This window comes from Lonchura striata, chromosome 8 (genome assembly GCF_050655825.1).
Source record: "Lonchura striata isolate lonStrDom1 chromosome 8, ASM5065582v1, whole genome shotgun sequence".
In the NCBI taxonomy this organism is placed as follows: Eukaryota; Metazoa; Chordata; class Aves; order Passeriformes; family Estrildidae; genus Lonchura; species Lonchura striata.
In genome coordinates, this window is record NC_140710.1 from 16,694,080 (window position 1) to 16,708,389 (window position 14,310).

Here is a 14,310-nt window from a genome sequence, read left to right on the forward strand (position 1 = left end):
TAGTTTCAGTTACTAACTGCATGTTATGGTCATAAAGCCCTAACCTGCACTGAGGGGCCAGCTGAGTTCAGGTCACCGACACCAGGAGCAGCATCAATCTATTAAAATGGTATCTAAGCTGAACTAACTAATCCTTCCCAGGAATGGGTTATTCATTTGGATACCATTCTATATTCATAGAATCACAGAACAGTTTGGGTTGGAAAGGAGAATTAGGATTCACTTGTTCTTAAAACTTTAACACTAAACCAATGCCTGGGTAATTTCCACAGTTTTAAGAAACACAGAATCTTCTCTGCCTTCTGGAGTGACATTCGACTGGGGCCTTGGGACTAAACATGGAGCTGGGGACTGTGCTGTCATTGATGGGGCAGTGAATATACTGCCTGCTAATTAACAGATTCTCATCATGGGCCCATTGCCACAAGAACAAGTGTACTTTAAATAGTTGCTGCAGGATGTAGGCATCTGATGATCACTTATCTATTTATAGCACTATTTAAATGTGCTTCACTCACCAAAGGAAATGAAGGGTACAATAGCTCTACAATTCCCAAATTGACTTGGAGATTCTAATTGAAAACAGAGACTTCTATAAACAAGCATCTTGGTATGAAAATGTTTTCTTGTCATAAAGTATTTTAAGATCCCAGAAATTATTTTTGGATATATGTAAGGACTAATTCTCACAAAACTCTCTTACTTCATACAGTGTCAAGAATCTTTTCAAGGCTAAAAGATGGTCCTAACAAATAAAGCAATAGAAAAGAAAAAGAAAGCTAGGAAGGACCACACTGTCCTAAGAACTGTTCCTGTTTGCTTTTGAATTAATGGATTATGTTCTACTTTAAGCCAATACAGGTTCTGTAACAGTGGATCCAGAAAACAGGCCAGCAGCCGTGTTCTTGAACCACTAAGAACCACTAAAGAACCTCGGTAGCTTTGAAAGTCCAGAAAAGAGTAAGTGTGCTAATTCACTAAATTTCAAAAACCAAATAGATGAATAGGCATCCTGAAGGGATATCTTGTACATAAGATAGGTTTAGAACTGGGATAGAACCCAGAACTGGGAGTATGTTCAGATGAGTACAGTCATTGCCCAGTACATCCATCCTGTCCCTGTCTGAGGTAAAATGTTATTTAAAATTAGCTCTGTGTTTTAAGCTGATTTATTGTGCTGCTGAAAGCAAGGAAAAGAAAGGTCTAGAAGCATTAACTATAGGTTGCTGACTAGGTATGGGTTGTTATGCTGCATTACATTAACTCCATTGTTTTAGTCATATGACTCTACCCAACAACCTTTAATATGAAGGGTCAGTTAATGTAATTAAGCCATTAAAAGCTTCTTAGGAAATAAGTCATTAATACAAACTAATGAAGTAAAATTCTACATTCCTTACTAAATGATTCTGCATTCCTTGAACACCTAAAACTTTTGCTAAAGGTAAGTAAATGTTAGTGTTGAACTCTTAGGCTTGTCTACACTTGAAAGTTACTTTGGATTAAGGCAGGGAGTGAATTTCAAGTGCAGCAGCAAATCTGGAATAATTCCAAATATGGACAAGTCATGTATAGTACAATTCTGGAAGATACCATGGGTTTTACATTCAAACCAGAGGCTACATATCCAATTCAAATAACACATTCTTATAGATTTCAGATTTTAAAAAGGTAGGAAAAAGACCAAAACCCCCCAGCATCTCTTTTGTGCCCCCTGTTCTCCCCTGCCTGCCTTACACAGGCTCCTCTATACCCAGCACTCTTCTTGACTCTGATATGCCCCTTACCCTCCTTCCAACATTTTTCTGATAAGATGTTTATAGGCCCTCAACCTACCAAATGTAAACACAACAGAGCAGAAGAGGGAGGAAAGAAAGAGATTATATGAGAGAAAGAAAAAATCAACAAAAGATCAAACACAGAAAATGTGAAACTAGCATACCTTCTCTGTTCAATCACTTTCTTCTGGCCGGATCCCATTTCTCATATTCCAGTTGTCTGTTTAGAGCTCAATCAAAATATAATCAAATAGACAAAAGTCAGTAGATTACTTTAAACTGTTCAGTTTCAGACAGTGTTCAATCATAACACATTTAGAACTTAGATAACAATTATTTAATAAGATATACTTTCAGAGTCAACATATTAAATAACTGATATTCACCCTCTAATACAAAAATGTGGAACTATACATATAGCTAAAACTACCTGTGGTTTGCAGGATTGGGTTCCTGCAAACTGCTGTATTCTGTTTTGAAGTTCATGTTGCATGCTTGTGGTTTCAAAACCAAATTATGGGTGAAATTCTTTGTAGCCAAGATGAAAGTATCACAGGTTCTTCATGTCTACAATTTCCTAATTACTTAATTGTTTTTATCTACATAATTCAGCAGGATGCCAAATGTTTTACTGAAAAACATCAAGACAAAGCTGCTACATAGAGAGCTAACAACTTCAATAAGCAAAGGTGACTGAACGGGAGAAGGTGTAACTGTGCATTGAAGTTTGACACACTATTATAATTATTTGTTTTGGACATTTTCTTCCAGCCCTTTTGATCTTTAGTTGATCTTTAGTTGATTTGGTTTAGCTTGTTCTTTTTCTTCCTAATCTGATTTAATTGCAAGGATATGATAAAATGGGTCATTATAAAGAAATGAAAGGAGATTTATGTACAGTCTGCCTCACAGATAAAGCAGAGCCAAAAATCAAGCTGCTAGATAGATAATCATTATCTTTCATAAAGTGAATTTTAACCAGCACAGTAAAAATGCCTGAAATAAGATTGGTTTAGTTATATTTCTGTCACATAATGAATAGGTTGGCTAGATGTTCAGAATGTAGCTATACTTATCAATGAAATTTCACGTCAAGTAAACAATCAAACCTAAAAAGCCCCATAAAAAACCCCACCAAACCAAAACCCCAGAAGCTGCAAGTCCTTATTTTATTAAATAAATCTACTGTTTTATTATCAGTCTCCGCAGTGGTTTGAGAGGGAGGAGGTCATGAGATGTTTATAAAGTGATACATTGTGGTATTTTTGAAGTCCAATATAGGTAGTCACATTTTAAAGCAAAGACAAAGTGAGCCTCCCTTCAGTATACAGTGTGTTTCTAAACATGCTTCCTGCAAGAAAATGTCACCTATTTAAACTTATTAGCTATATGAACTTAAATACCAAGCTGTGGCAAAATTTTTGGATTTGAGAATTACCAAGTAATGCATTGCTTGTGCTCCAAATTATTTCTTGTTTAAACTCCACAAATTTGAGGAAGGAACTATGCACTACTGCTCTGTGCTTGGGTTTAACACTGCTCCTGGAGAACACAGGTTTTTTTCTTTCCCAATGCTACTACAAAACAAATTTGTAAAAGGGCTTAATTTTATACTTTCCTATGGGACTTACCGTTTAGAACCAGCTGGAATTGTGAATCAACATAAAAGTTTTTCTTTCACAGATCAGTACAGCATTAATTCTTTCAGAGGACATATTCTTTTGTCTTTGTGTGTATGAGAATTAGTCTTTATGCAAGTATTGGATCTGATTTTTATCCCTCCAAGTGATCTGCAATTCATTACATTCTTTATTTTACTTTAGACTGCTACTGTCTAATGCTTTATATTGAATATTTGTTTGCTTATCCCACATGTTATTTCATCTCCCTTGGAATTACAATAACACATGCCAGGGAATGTGACCTATCAGTCTTAACTGTCCTTCATTGAGTCTGGATGGGGATGTAAGGCAAGTGCACACATATAATGTATGAAGAGTTTACACTTTATTCTGACACATAATTTGCCTCTGGAAGGCTTTCATGTCATACATTGATTCATGAAGTATCAATTATTTAGTGCAGATGTGTGTGAATTGCTATAAAACTCCAGTCTTTGTTGCCATTTACACATTAGAAAAGCCAAATACAAGTCTCTTTTCTCTTCAAATATGCACAAAAGATCAGGGAGAGATCTTGAGTAATGAGACAGAGGTGGAAAAAACAACCCAACCTTCCATCTGCTCCTTTACCAAATCTTGAGGGAAAAGGTTAGTCTTTTGACTCCTTGGGTCTTTCAACATAAAAATCAACACAAATAACTCAAAAGCAGATGACCAACACCCCTAATCACAGCACATATCTGAAGACAAAAAATGAGAAATATCAGATCATAAGCAGTCCAGAGTATATTCAGCTAGCTGTATTTTCATTAATAATTCTCTCTATGAGCCCAAACACAAGCCCTAGTAATTTTCACCTATGCTTCTTGTAAGCCACCACCATTCCCTCCCTTGCACAACTTAAAAAGAATTTTACGTATTTTTGGATTATTACTTCCACAGAACTGGCAATGTCAAATATGAAGGTGATAATGAGCTGAAGGACATCAGCAAACTTAGTATGTCAGAGCCAGTGCCCCCAGTGTTATCAGGTGGAAATTGCTTAAAAGCAGGGACAGTCCAAACCCTGCTATATCACAGGGCCAAGAACCTTTTGCACAAACCAGGTTTCTTACACTTGCCACCTGTAACCTGCTCATCTGGCAAACCATCTGTGTTTAGCAGACAGGCAACAAAACTGCATACTCAGTGCTATTGAAAACCACGGACAAAAGAAAACAATCAAAGGCAAGTTATGCCTTTAGCAGAGATTATAAATACATGCATCCAGTAAATTTACTAGTCAGGCCATTCAAATTTTGCTGTTGCCTGAAGGATTAATTTTCTCATAAGGACTGGGAGTTTCATTTGCACTTAATTTTTTTAAGGTCTTTACAGGCTGGCATGGTAGGTGGCCACCATAGCAATATAGATCTGCAGGACGTTTCAAAAGTTTTACTGAAAACCTCATGTTTTTATAAACTAGCCAAAAGGTACCTAAGAATTTTCAAATTCTATAGGGTATAAAAGCCCAGAAGTCTAAAGAAAGAAATATTATATACTTATAATTTCTTTTGATACTTCATTTTTTAATTCAATTGTTTGGGGGGGGGCTGGGGGGGAAGAAAAAATGGAAAAAATCTACAAACCATGTCTATACAATGTGCTCTTTTTAGAACATGGAAGGATAACTTTGCCTACCCTAGAAAATGTACTGATCTATACAAGTACACAGAGAGAGAGAGAAAAATCTATAAACCAGAGAGTTTTTTGTTATCTCACAGTTAAAGAACACATTTTTTTAGATTACTTTGATATCTAGATATTTAGATGTCAAAATATTTAGATACCAAGAGGCAACAGAAGCAGAATAGCTAAGTACATTGGAAACTGTTTCTAGTATGCAAACCACAAAACTATCACTATGAGGGTGAGAAAGGCCTCATGCTAAAGAACACTGGCTGGCCTCCATCTGTCTCATCCTGTTTCTCCCATGAAATAGACAACCACTTTGTTAATGAACAGTAATTAATTCCAGAAGGAATAGGAGATGCAAGAGCAGATTCCCACAATCTTTTTTTTTTTTTAAAGCAAGACCTGTTAATGATCTGGCTGTGATTAACAATTAACAGTTAATCCATTAACAATTAGCCAGGTACACTAGGAAGGCATCTACAGAACAAAATCACATGTGTTGAGAGTCTGGTATCTACACTAGACACAGCTTATTGGAAGTTACTTCCAACCAGTTCCAGTGTGGACTGCATGTCCATTAGTAGCTGGAGCATGTTAGGTCCTGGGTCCCAGTTTAATTTTACTCAGGAGGTAGTCCCATTTGTGTGCTCTGACACTGTAACCACCTCAAAAACCAAAGCTTCATGTGTGGGAATGCCCAGGAGAATAATTTCCAAAGCTTGCTCCTGGTCCAGCCTAAAATGCTGAAGGAGGCATATCCCAAATACCTCAAAGGATACAATTTTACTCTAATGTCTCTTCAGAGACACACATGGGCAAGATAAACTGACAGGTAAGATACTGCAGAGCACTGACAGCACTAGCACTTGCTACCTGCCAAATACATGCATCTGATACTATTCTAAGATGTTCACATTCAAAGAGAATGCACATTTACAAAACATTTCCAGGTCTTTGCTTCTAAGTGTCAAAATCCTTGCCAATGCAGAGAAATAGCTTTCATGTACTGCTCTGCCCTTCTTCCTTCCTATTTTGACTCCTTGTTGTGTCCAGGATTTGTACTGGCCCTTTGCTAGGGAGAACTTCACTGACTGTCCATGAAGGGATTGTAGAATCCTTCTCCCCAGTCTTCTTTCTTCTCAAACAAAACACAAGTGACTTCCATTAGAATTGGAACCTTAATATCCATACCTGTATGTGTGAACTAAATACACCAGAGGAGATATTGTCTTGTGCTGACCATTATTTCATAAATGGTTTTACTTCTTAAAAATATTCAATCACAGTTCTATTTCATTGTATAGTATGGAGTTCAGATCCCTGAAGAGAAAACCACTGAATTCCTTGGTTGAAAAGGTTCAATATTAGAAATATAAAAAGAACCAAACTCTCTTAAGTGCACAAGGGATTACAAAGGTAATTTCCTAACAGCTGCATAATAAATCCCACATACACTAATGATAAAACAGCCTTATTTACCATAGGTTGAGAAAACTTTTTTTTTTTACCAAAACAAAGAGTGATTTTTCAGATACAACATATTACTTTTACCTTTTATGTTAAAAAGTGCAACGGCAACAAACAAATCCATTCATCCAGCAGAAAGGCAGTTGGCATCTGCTAGGTCAAGTTAGCAAAAGACAGATAAAACATCTTTTCCAATTACAATGTCTTTTTCAATGTCTTTTCCAATGACAAGACATGCAGTTAATGTTTGAGAGCAAGTCCTATCCTAAGTAGTAATACTAAGGCCTATTTTGATTTTGTGTATTTGTTGAATTTCTGTGTGTAAAAAAAAAAAAGAGTCCACACTAACCTATTCAGGAGTTTAGATGGATTTTCTTGTTCTATGTGTAGTTTGAAATGCAGGCTTGTTGTACTACTCAAAACTTACACCTTGGTAACTATTAGCATTTTATTAGCAACACTATATGTACATATTTTACTGTAACCATATACATCTCTCAGAGGGGCATAATCTGGGGACCATTCATGGCTCATATTTGTTTTCCCCATGCAGCCCCACATGTGGTGAACAGCTGTAGAAGTTGTAAAATTGTCTTTACACATTGCACATTCTGTTGAATATAACATACATACACATTATGTATGAAGCAAGTCCTGAAGCAAAATAATGTACTGAATATTTCTATTTACTTATTTTGTAAATATCTGTCTTTATTTAAGTAAAGACAAACAAATCCTTTTAAATTCTATCAACAAAATAATAGCACTTAATTATTCAGAATTGAAGGTTTACCAGTTCTTACCACAAGCAAGCCTTTTAACCACATCCACTATGGCAAGAAATCAAATGCTGTCAAAAGTGAAACTGCAAAGCAACTGTTACTATGGTATTGTGACCAGCTCCACTGCAATAAAATACAGAAATGAAAATGTAAATTGCTGCTTACATATACATTTTGCTCCAGGGTACTATAAGCAAAAATGAAAACAGCTGGCAGTGAGTCACCCTTCTAGATAATAAATATTGCTAATAGGAATCTGATGTGTTGAAGGGTGGGATGAAGCTCCAGAGACTAACGCTCCCCTCGTTAATATTCTATACCAAATTGAAAGAAAGGTGGGGTGGTTTCTCCATCTCTAGTGTGAGCTTAGTTTTCTGAACACAGCTAAATCAATCCCCACAGAGCTATCTTATCTGCAAGGCTCATGAAAAATATCTGACAAGAAAATGGTTAGCATTTGGAATGGACCACACTGAGTGAAGTAACAGTTATTTCATAAGAGATTTCCCATGGTATATATTCCCAAACCCAACTACGAGGCCTTCACTCCCACACCCACCACAAATGATAATATTTGAATGCTGTGCTATACTATTAATACACTCAGGGCCATTTGAAGCAGCAAAGTATATATAGCCAAGCACACTAAAAGAATAGCGTATTTCTTGGTTATTATTAAAATAAAGGAGAGCAGATCTGTTTCAATGAGGAACACTTCCCTCTGCTCCCATTTCCCATCTGCCAACAAATAGAGATACTGCACATGGGACATGTCACACACCAGAAAGAAAAGTATTATACAAGTCCACTGTTAAAACAGCTAATGTGAGCAATCTTTTTTTTTTTTTAACAATGCCCCTTTTCCTGCTTTCTCACAGTCCTCGTAACATGCTTGAAAGAATAAGCAGTATTCTGAAAATTATTCTTATTATTTCAAAATTATTTACAATATTTTGATCAACTATATACTGTGGAAATGTGCTATCCTTTGATTTTAAGGTTAGCATGTATGAAAATTGCCCGTACAAATTATCTGCAAGTCTTTGACACTTATCTACTACATGTTTTCTGCATACACTAAATCTGGTCAGAGTAAACATAAATATTTTCCTTGTCAATTTATTTTTAAAAATCCCAAAAATTAATTTAATCTTATTTGTGAATCTGAAAAAAGAGTTTACATTAGCTTGACAGCTGATTAGAGAAATTTTACAAAACATTTTCATTATAATATCCAATTACAGTATTTTCTCTTTTTCTTGTTTAAAAAAACAAACAAAAGACCAAGAAACCCAACTTTTACAAAGTGATTTTACTTTACTACTTTTAGTATTACCTTATGTTTGTTCTTCATGGCAGAACAGCACATGGATTATTGTGGTTCTCTGATACAGGGATCATTTTACCCATCTGTGCCAGTGAAGTTCTTAGGGAACTTTATCTATAATGCATATCTTATGAAGCCCCAGTTCTACCATTACTGATGTATGTACCAATCCATTAATAAGTTTTTCCCCTCAGAGTTAATGAAATTGCTTGAGTGTGTAAGTTTTGTTGCCAAGAACTATGATGAGATCATCTGCCTGGAGAAATGCAAGTTGGAACCCCTCACTATTTCAGTTTTCATGAATACAGATCTCCTAGTGGAACTAGCAAACAAATGCTAGCCAAAGATCAAGACTCAAACAAAGATGAAACTCAGGCCAGAATAAGCAAAGAAAAAAACACATATTCTGTGGCAGGGTGCTTCTTTTTCTTCCTTGTGGGATACTGCATAACTCAGCCAAGGTACAGATAGCTCTGCTTATGGGGAAAATTCACACATTGACACAAGTGCTAGAATCAGGCCTCTGCAGATTAAAGACCCTGTGACTTCTAGCATTTAGGCATGGGTTCACCAGACATTATGCTCTACCAAAAGTTAGATTTTTTTATTTCTGTTATCACAGTAATTGTCATGTAGCTAAGCCATTGTCAATACATACAAGCGAGACTGGACTTCTACCATAAGGATTATCAACGTACCTACTATCAGAGATCCAGAACCAGTTACCAGTTTCTTCAAACATACAGAAAATGGCTTTTTTTCCAGCAGAGATCTCGGAGAAAAGGGGGGGGGGGGAGTTGGAGAGATCCTCCAACCAGGAATGTAACTTCCAATAATCACTTACAGATGGCAGAGTTATGTTCTAGGATCTTCCTATTTGTCAAAGCTATTACTTGTAACATATGCAGAATGAAAGCCCCTTGCATAAGACTGTAAATAAGCTTCTTGACTGAACTAGTTGTGGCTCAGCCAACTTCAGCCCTTGGGACAGGGAAGTGCAAAGAGGGTAAAAGAAGCTTAATTTAATAATACCACGCTCAGGCTTTCTTGTAATTTTGCCATTACTTTAGAGATTGGATGTCTTTAGCATTAAGATTCCAAACCACCACAAAACTATTGGAAATGCCAGTGATAAAGCAAGTAAAACCACACCCAGCATTATAGGAGAAAGGTTAGAATTCAGACATGGAACAGAAATGAGAAAAAATTACAGTTTTCACTTACAATGTATGAAATTCACTGTTTAAAAGAGAATGAAAAGCATCCAAGTAGGGTAGCTCATATATTGAGGAGAGTTTAAGTGTATCCAGATTTCACAGTAAAGTGTAACATATAATTAACATATTTCAGCATTAAATGTTAGAATGCTGAATGCCTCATTTATTGAAAAGAAGCACTTCCAAGTTTTCAATTTCAGATCATTTTATTCAAAGTAGCTGTTTCATAGAAATTATTTGTATAAATTAAAATAACAGTTGATCTTCATGCTAGTTCTTAATTATCAGATAAAACTCTTAACAGTGTGTCTTTCATGTACACCAGGGGCACACTGGAGCCGATCTATCTTCTTTATACATTAAAATAAATTGTTTACAGTGTCTGTCATCACATGTACTTCAGAATCAGAGACAATTTGACTGCATCCATTAGATTTTCATTAGGATGCCATCCATTAGGATGTCTTTTTTCCAGCAAAAAGACACCAAAGTGTGTGCAAAAGCATCAAAGCTGTGTCCGACACCCAGGTTTGCTGACAGGGGAGAAAATCAGGAAAGAAAAGCACTCCTGGAGTCTCCTAGATCCCCGTGTTGGAGATCAGTAGAAGATGGCCCAGTACTTCCTTTCCCCAGCCCTAAGCAGCCAGAGGGGTACCTGGCAGTGCCCTGCCCCTACAGAGGGACACAGGATTCCTGACAGGAGCTGTGGGAGCTCCAGCTCCTCACCAGCAGCACTGGGGCACCTGACCAACTTAAGCTATATTGATGGCCCCAACACTGAAGTAGCAGCTTTTAACTCTTCTTTTTAGCTTCTACAGTGCAAAGTAGGAGGTTGAGATGCACTTTGCTTACACCCTAGGAACTAGGAAACACTCAGATTCCCCCAAAGCTAACAGGTGTCAGGGTACTTCAAGGACCTCATTCTACATCATGGGGAATTACTGTCGTGAGTGTGCATTGTTGTGCTGGATGAGGCCCATGGTTCAGCTGGTGCAGAGCTTTGCCCTGGCCACAGCTGCCTCATGAAACTTCAAGGTGTTTTGCTGCTTCACATAAAGATTCTTCTAGACCCCATAAGTCAGTAGTGTGTTTATCTCTCCTCTAAAATATTTAATTCTTTACTTAACAGTATGTCAAATCTGAGTAAGGATGGGTTTTAGGGTTTTGTTGGTTGGGTTTTATTCATGGCCAACTCTTTTTCTAGATCCCAATAAACTCTAGATACCAAACTATATGCTGAAATAATTATTTCCCCAGGGACAATGTGCACTGCATCAAAAAACTTCCTTTCAATTTTGCAGGCAAAATATTTCAGTTTCATTACTATCTTATTCACTGTGTTTTGTAAGATAAAGTGAACAGCCATTCCTTCTCCAACTTAGCAACATTTGCTATTTTTAAAACAGGTGAGTTATGGCACATCTTATTTACCTAAGGTATATAATTATCTTATTTGAAGTTTTTCACCTCTCTCAGTTTGAAAGCTTTTCTGGATTTTTATCATTTCTTTTGACCAAATTAATCTTGATGGAGCCTGCTGTAATTTGGGGCATAAAAGACATTGCAGCAGCAGGAGTCTTAGAAATATCTGTGACAGATACTCTGTCTTTTGTGTTCTTGTTACATTCACATTGCACAATGATGAGATGCAGGGAAAGCCCTTGCAAGAGTGCACACAGGGAATTGAGGATCCTTGCAAGCAGCAGCACTGGGCTTTCTGTATTCATAGATGTCAAAAAGACAAATAACTTCTTTATAATTTTACTTAGAGGCAAAACATTTTGCCCAACAATAACAGAAGACAGTTTCTCTCTGTATTAACAAGAAATAGCAATGTAGAAAAGTGAAATATTTCCAGCACTGAGGTTAATAATTTTAGGACATGTCTAATAGGTCTTGTTGGAAACCTTGAACAAATGAGGACCAACATTTGCCAAAACTTTTCATCAGGAAGGAACACTGAAAGAATTGAAAACTATTTCAAATTAATGAAAAAGTAAATGGCACATTAAAAATTTTACAGAATATGTATTCAAAAGAACTTCAGCAACACAATTCGATTTAGGTTTCCCAAGAGCCTCAAATAAAAGGAAAGTATTGAATAGGCCTTTATTCATATTTCATGAACTATCAGAATTATTTATGTTCCTACATAATTTTGCAGAAAGCTACAGCTAACTGAGCACCACCTGAGAAATTTACATATTCTAAGTAAAATCATACAAGACAAGATTGCTTCAGGTGGTAAATTGTACTTTCGTCCTTAGATCCTCACTACAGGACAATAATACTTGAACACAATCAGATTTTGCACAGAGAAAGCAGTCTGAGATTCCTCTCAATGTTTCATTTATTTGGTAACGTAGCCAATGAGCAGGGGCTTATTCTGCAAGAATAAGATGTCACAAGCCTCATATTTACAAACTGCTGCAGCTGTAATGAAGCTCAATCTTACCTTTGTTCATTGCACCTATCAACACTTCACATTTCCCAAAATTTACCATTAATGCATGTAGTCCAAAGTGTTCATAGAATATTTTAAGTATCCTGTAAGGCTCCACCTCCTCAATCTAGCTATTCAACTACGCATAAATAAATTTGTTCAAAAGTATTACTGTTGTTTACAACTATGAAGCTTTAAAATTAATGGGATGCAATATATAACAATAAGTCAGATTTTTTCACGTTTCATATTTTACTAGATTGTAATTTCTAATAAAGTAAAAAAGGAGACAAGATAAAAGCCTTAACTACCTTTAGCAATAAAAATACTTCTATTAAAAATCTATCATCACATAACCATTACACATGTGGATCTCCATTATACATTTGGATCTGTTGATGTCTTTTTTTTTCATTCTAAGCAGTAAAATGTCTCAGTTATGTTAAAATTATGCAGAAAGGAAGAGAATCTGCCATACTACAGACATAATTGCTGTCTCTGTTCTGTGGCAGCCATAGAAAAATCTCTGTGAAAATGCAAACAAACCAAAAAATTCTGTCTCCTTCCCAACAATTTCCAACAATTATGTTGCAACTGCAATTCAACAAAATATGCTTCCAGTGGGCAGTAATTAATTTATTATTCTACTATAAAACTATTTGCACTGCCAGCCTAAGATTTTAGCTTGACAGAAAATGATAGTTTCATTTCTGATTAACTTTTCACTTTGGATGTAATTCTAAAATAAATTTTATATTACTAAAATGACCTTTGTTTCTATTTCAGTAGTCCTCCTGTAAGAAGGAACTGAACAGCAGGACCTGGAATAATGTAAGGTATCTAGTTAATTAAAAAAGGCTTCATAAAGCAAGTTTAACCATGTTAAATCTATCTGGGAGTTATTTCTTCTTTAGTGAGGAGAAAGATATAGTTCATCATTACTCATTTTTAATTCTTGATTAGTGAAGTCAAGAGCTGTGGTGCCTCATGAGAGCTGTGAAATCCTAGGCTTAATCCAGTTCTTATTAACTTTAACAAAAGCTCCAGTTTTCCCTTGATACCACTACTGTACTGCAGGCAAACAATCTTTTTCATGTCTTTTCTTCTATCCTTTCACAGATAATATATTTGTTTATAATGAAGGAAAAAATATTTTCTGCTTAATATAGGAATATATTTTCATTCATATTTTGATATTATTAATTTTAATGATTACATTGATCAATTGGATTAATAAAATACTCTAATGAATACAGAGCACTTACACCTTCCACAGAATTACAGGGGTTTAGATCTATTTTAGGACTAAACTCTAAACACATAACATTCTTTTACAATATGGCTGTAATTTCATCTGGCACTCAGCACAAGAAACTACAGAAACAGCTGAAAACATACAAAGTACCTGGATGGATTTTTTCCTCCAATATGGACATTGTACACATGATGTTCACAATAATTTGTACACAAAGTACAGTGGGATTTGTCCCCTGCTGAATCGGGAATGCTGAAAGGTCACACTGGTAAAGAGTCAAGTAATATCTCTGCATTTGGAATATTCCAGTGCTGGATGGATACCACAGTGAATTTATGTTTTTAAGAATCACCTGGAAAAGGTATAGGAAGAAATGAAAATAAGTTGCACAGTTTTTGTTACTCGGAGGCAGTAAAGGTGTCCAGAAGAATTTGATCTTAATGGCTGGTTTAGCTCAAAAGAGGCCCTGAAGTAAAGAATAAACAAACTGTCACAGGAACAGAGCATAAGTCTCTTAAGATCAGGGTTAAGGTTCATTGGTACAATTGCTCTTGGCAAAACATTACTGCATCTTGGATTAATCCTGGCATAAAGATAAATATACAGGTACAGCACTAATGTACATATAATACCTTTTCTGTGCCCCCTGCACATGCAATACAGCCAAATGCATCATGCAAAATACAGCATATTGCAAAAATGAAATAGGAATTCTAAATATGTTGAAACAGAGGTTTAGAAATTC

The 14,310-nt window shown here is 36.0% G+C and overlaps 1 protein-coding gene across 1 annotated transcript in view; it reads right to left on the minus strand.

Annotated features, from left to right (window-relative positions):
* The window catches only part of TGFBR3 (transforming growth factor beta receptor 3), a 184,025-nt gene that overhangs the window by 115,630 nt on the left and 54,085 nt on the right, over positions 1-14,310 (minus strand). Inside the window, exon 3 of the mRNA XM_077785442.2 lies at positions 1,943-2,008. The gene's annotated coding sequence lies outside the window, so the exon portion shown is untranslated. The remainder of the gene's footprint in view (positions 1-1,942; positions 2,009-14,310) is intronic.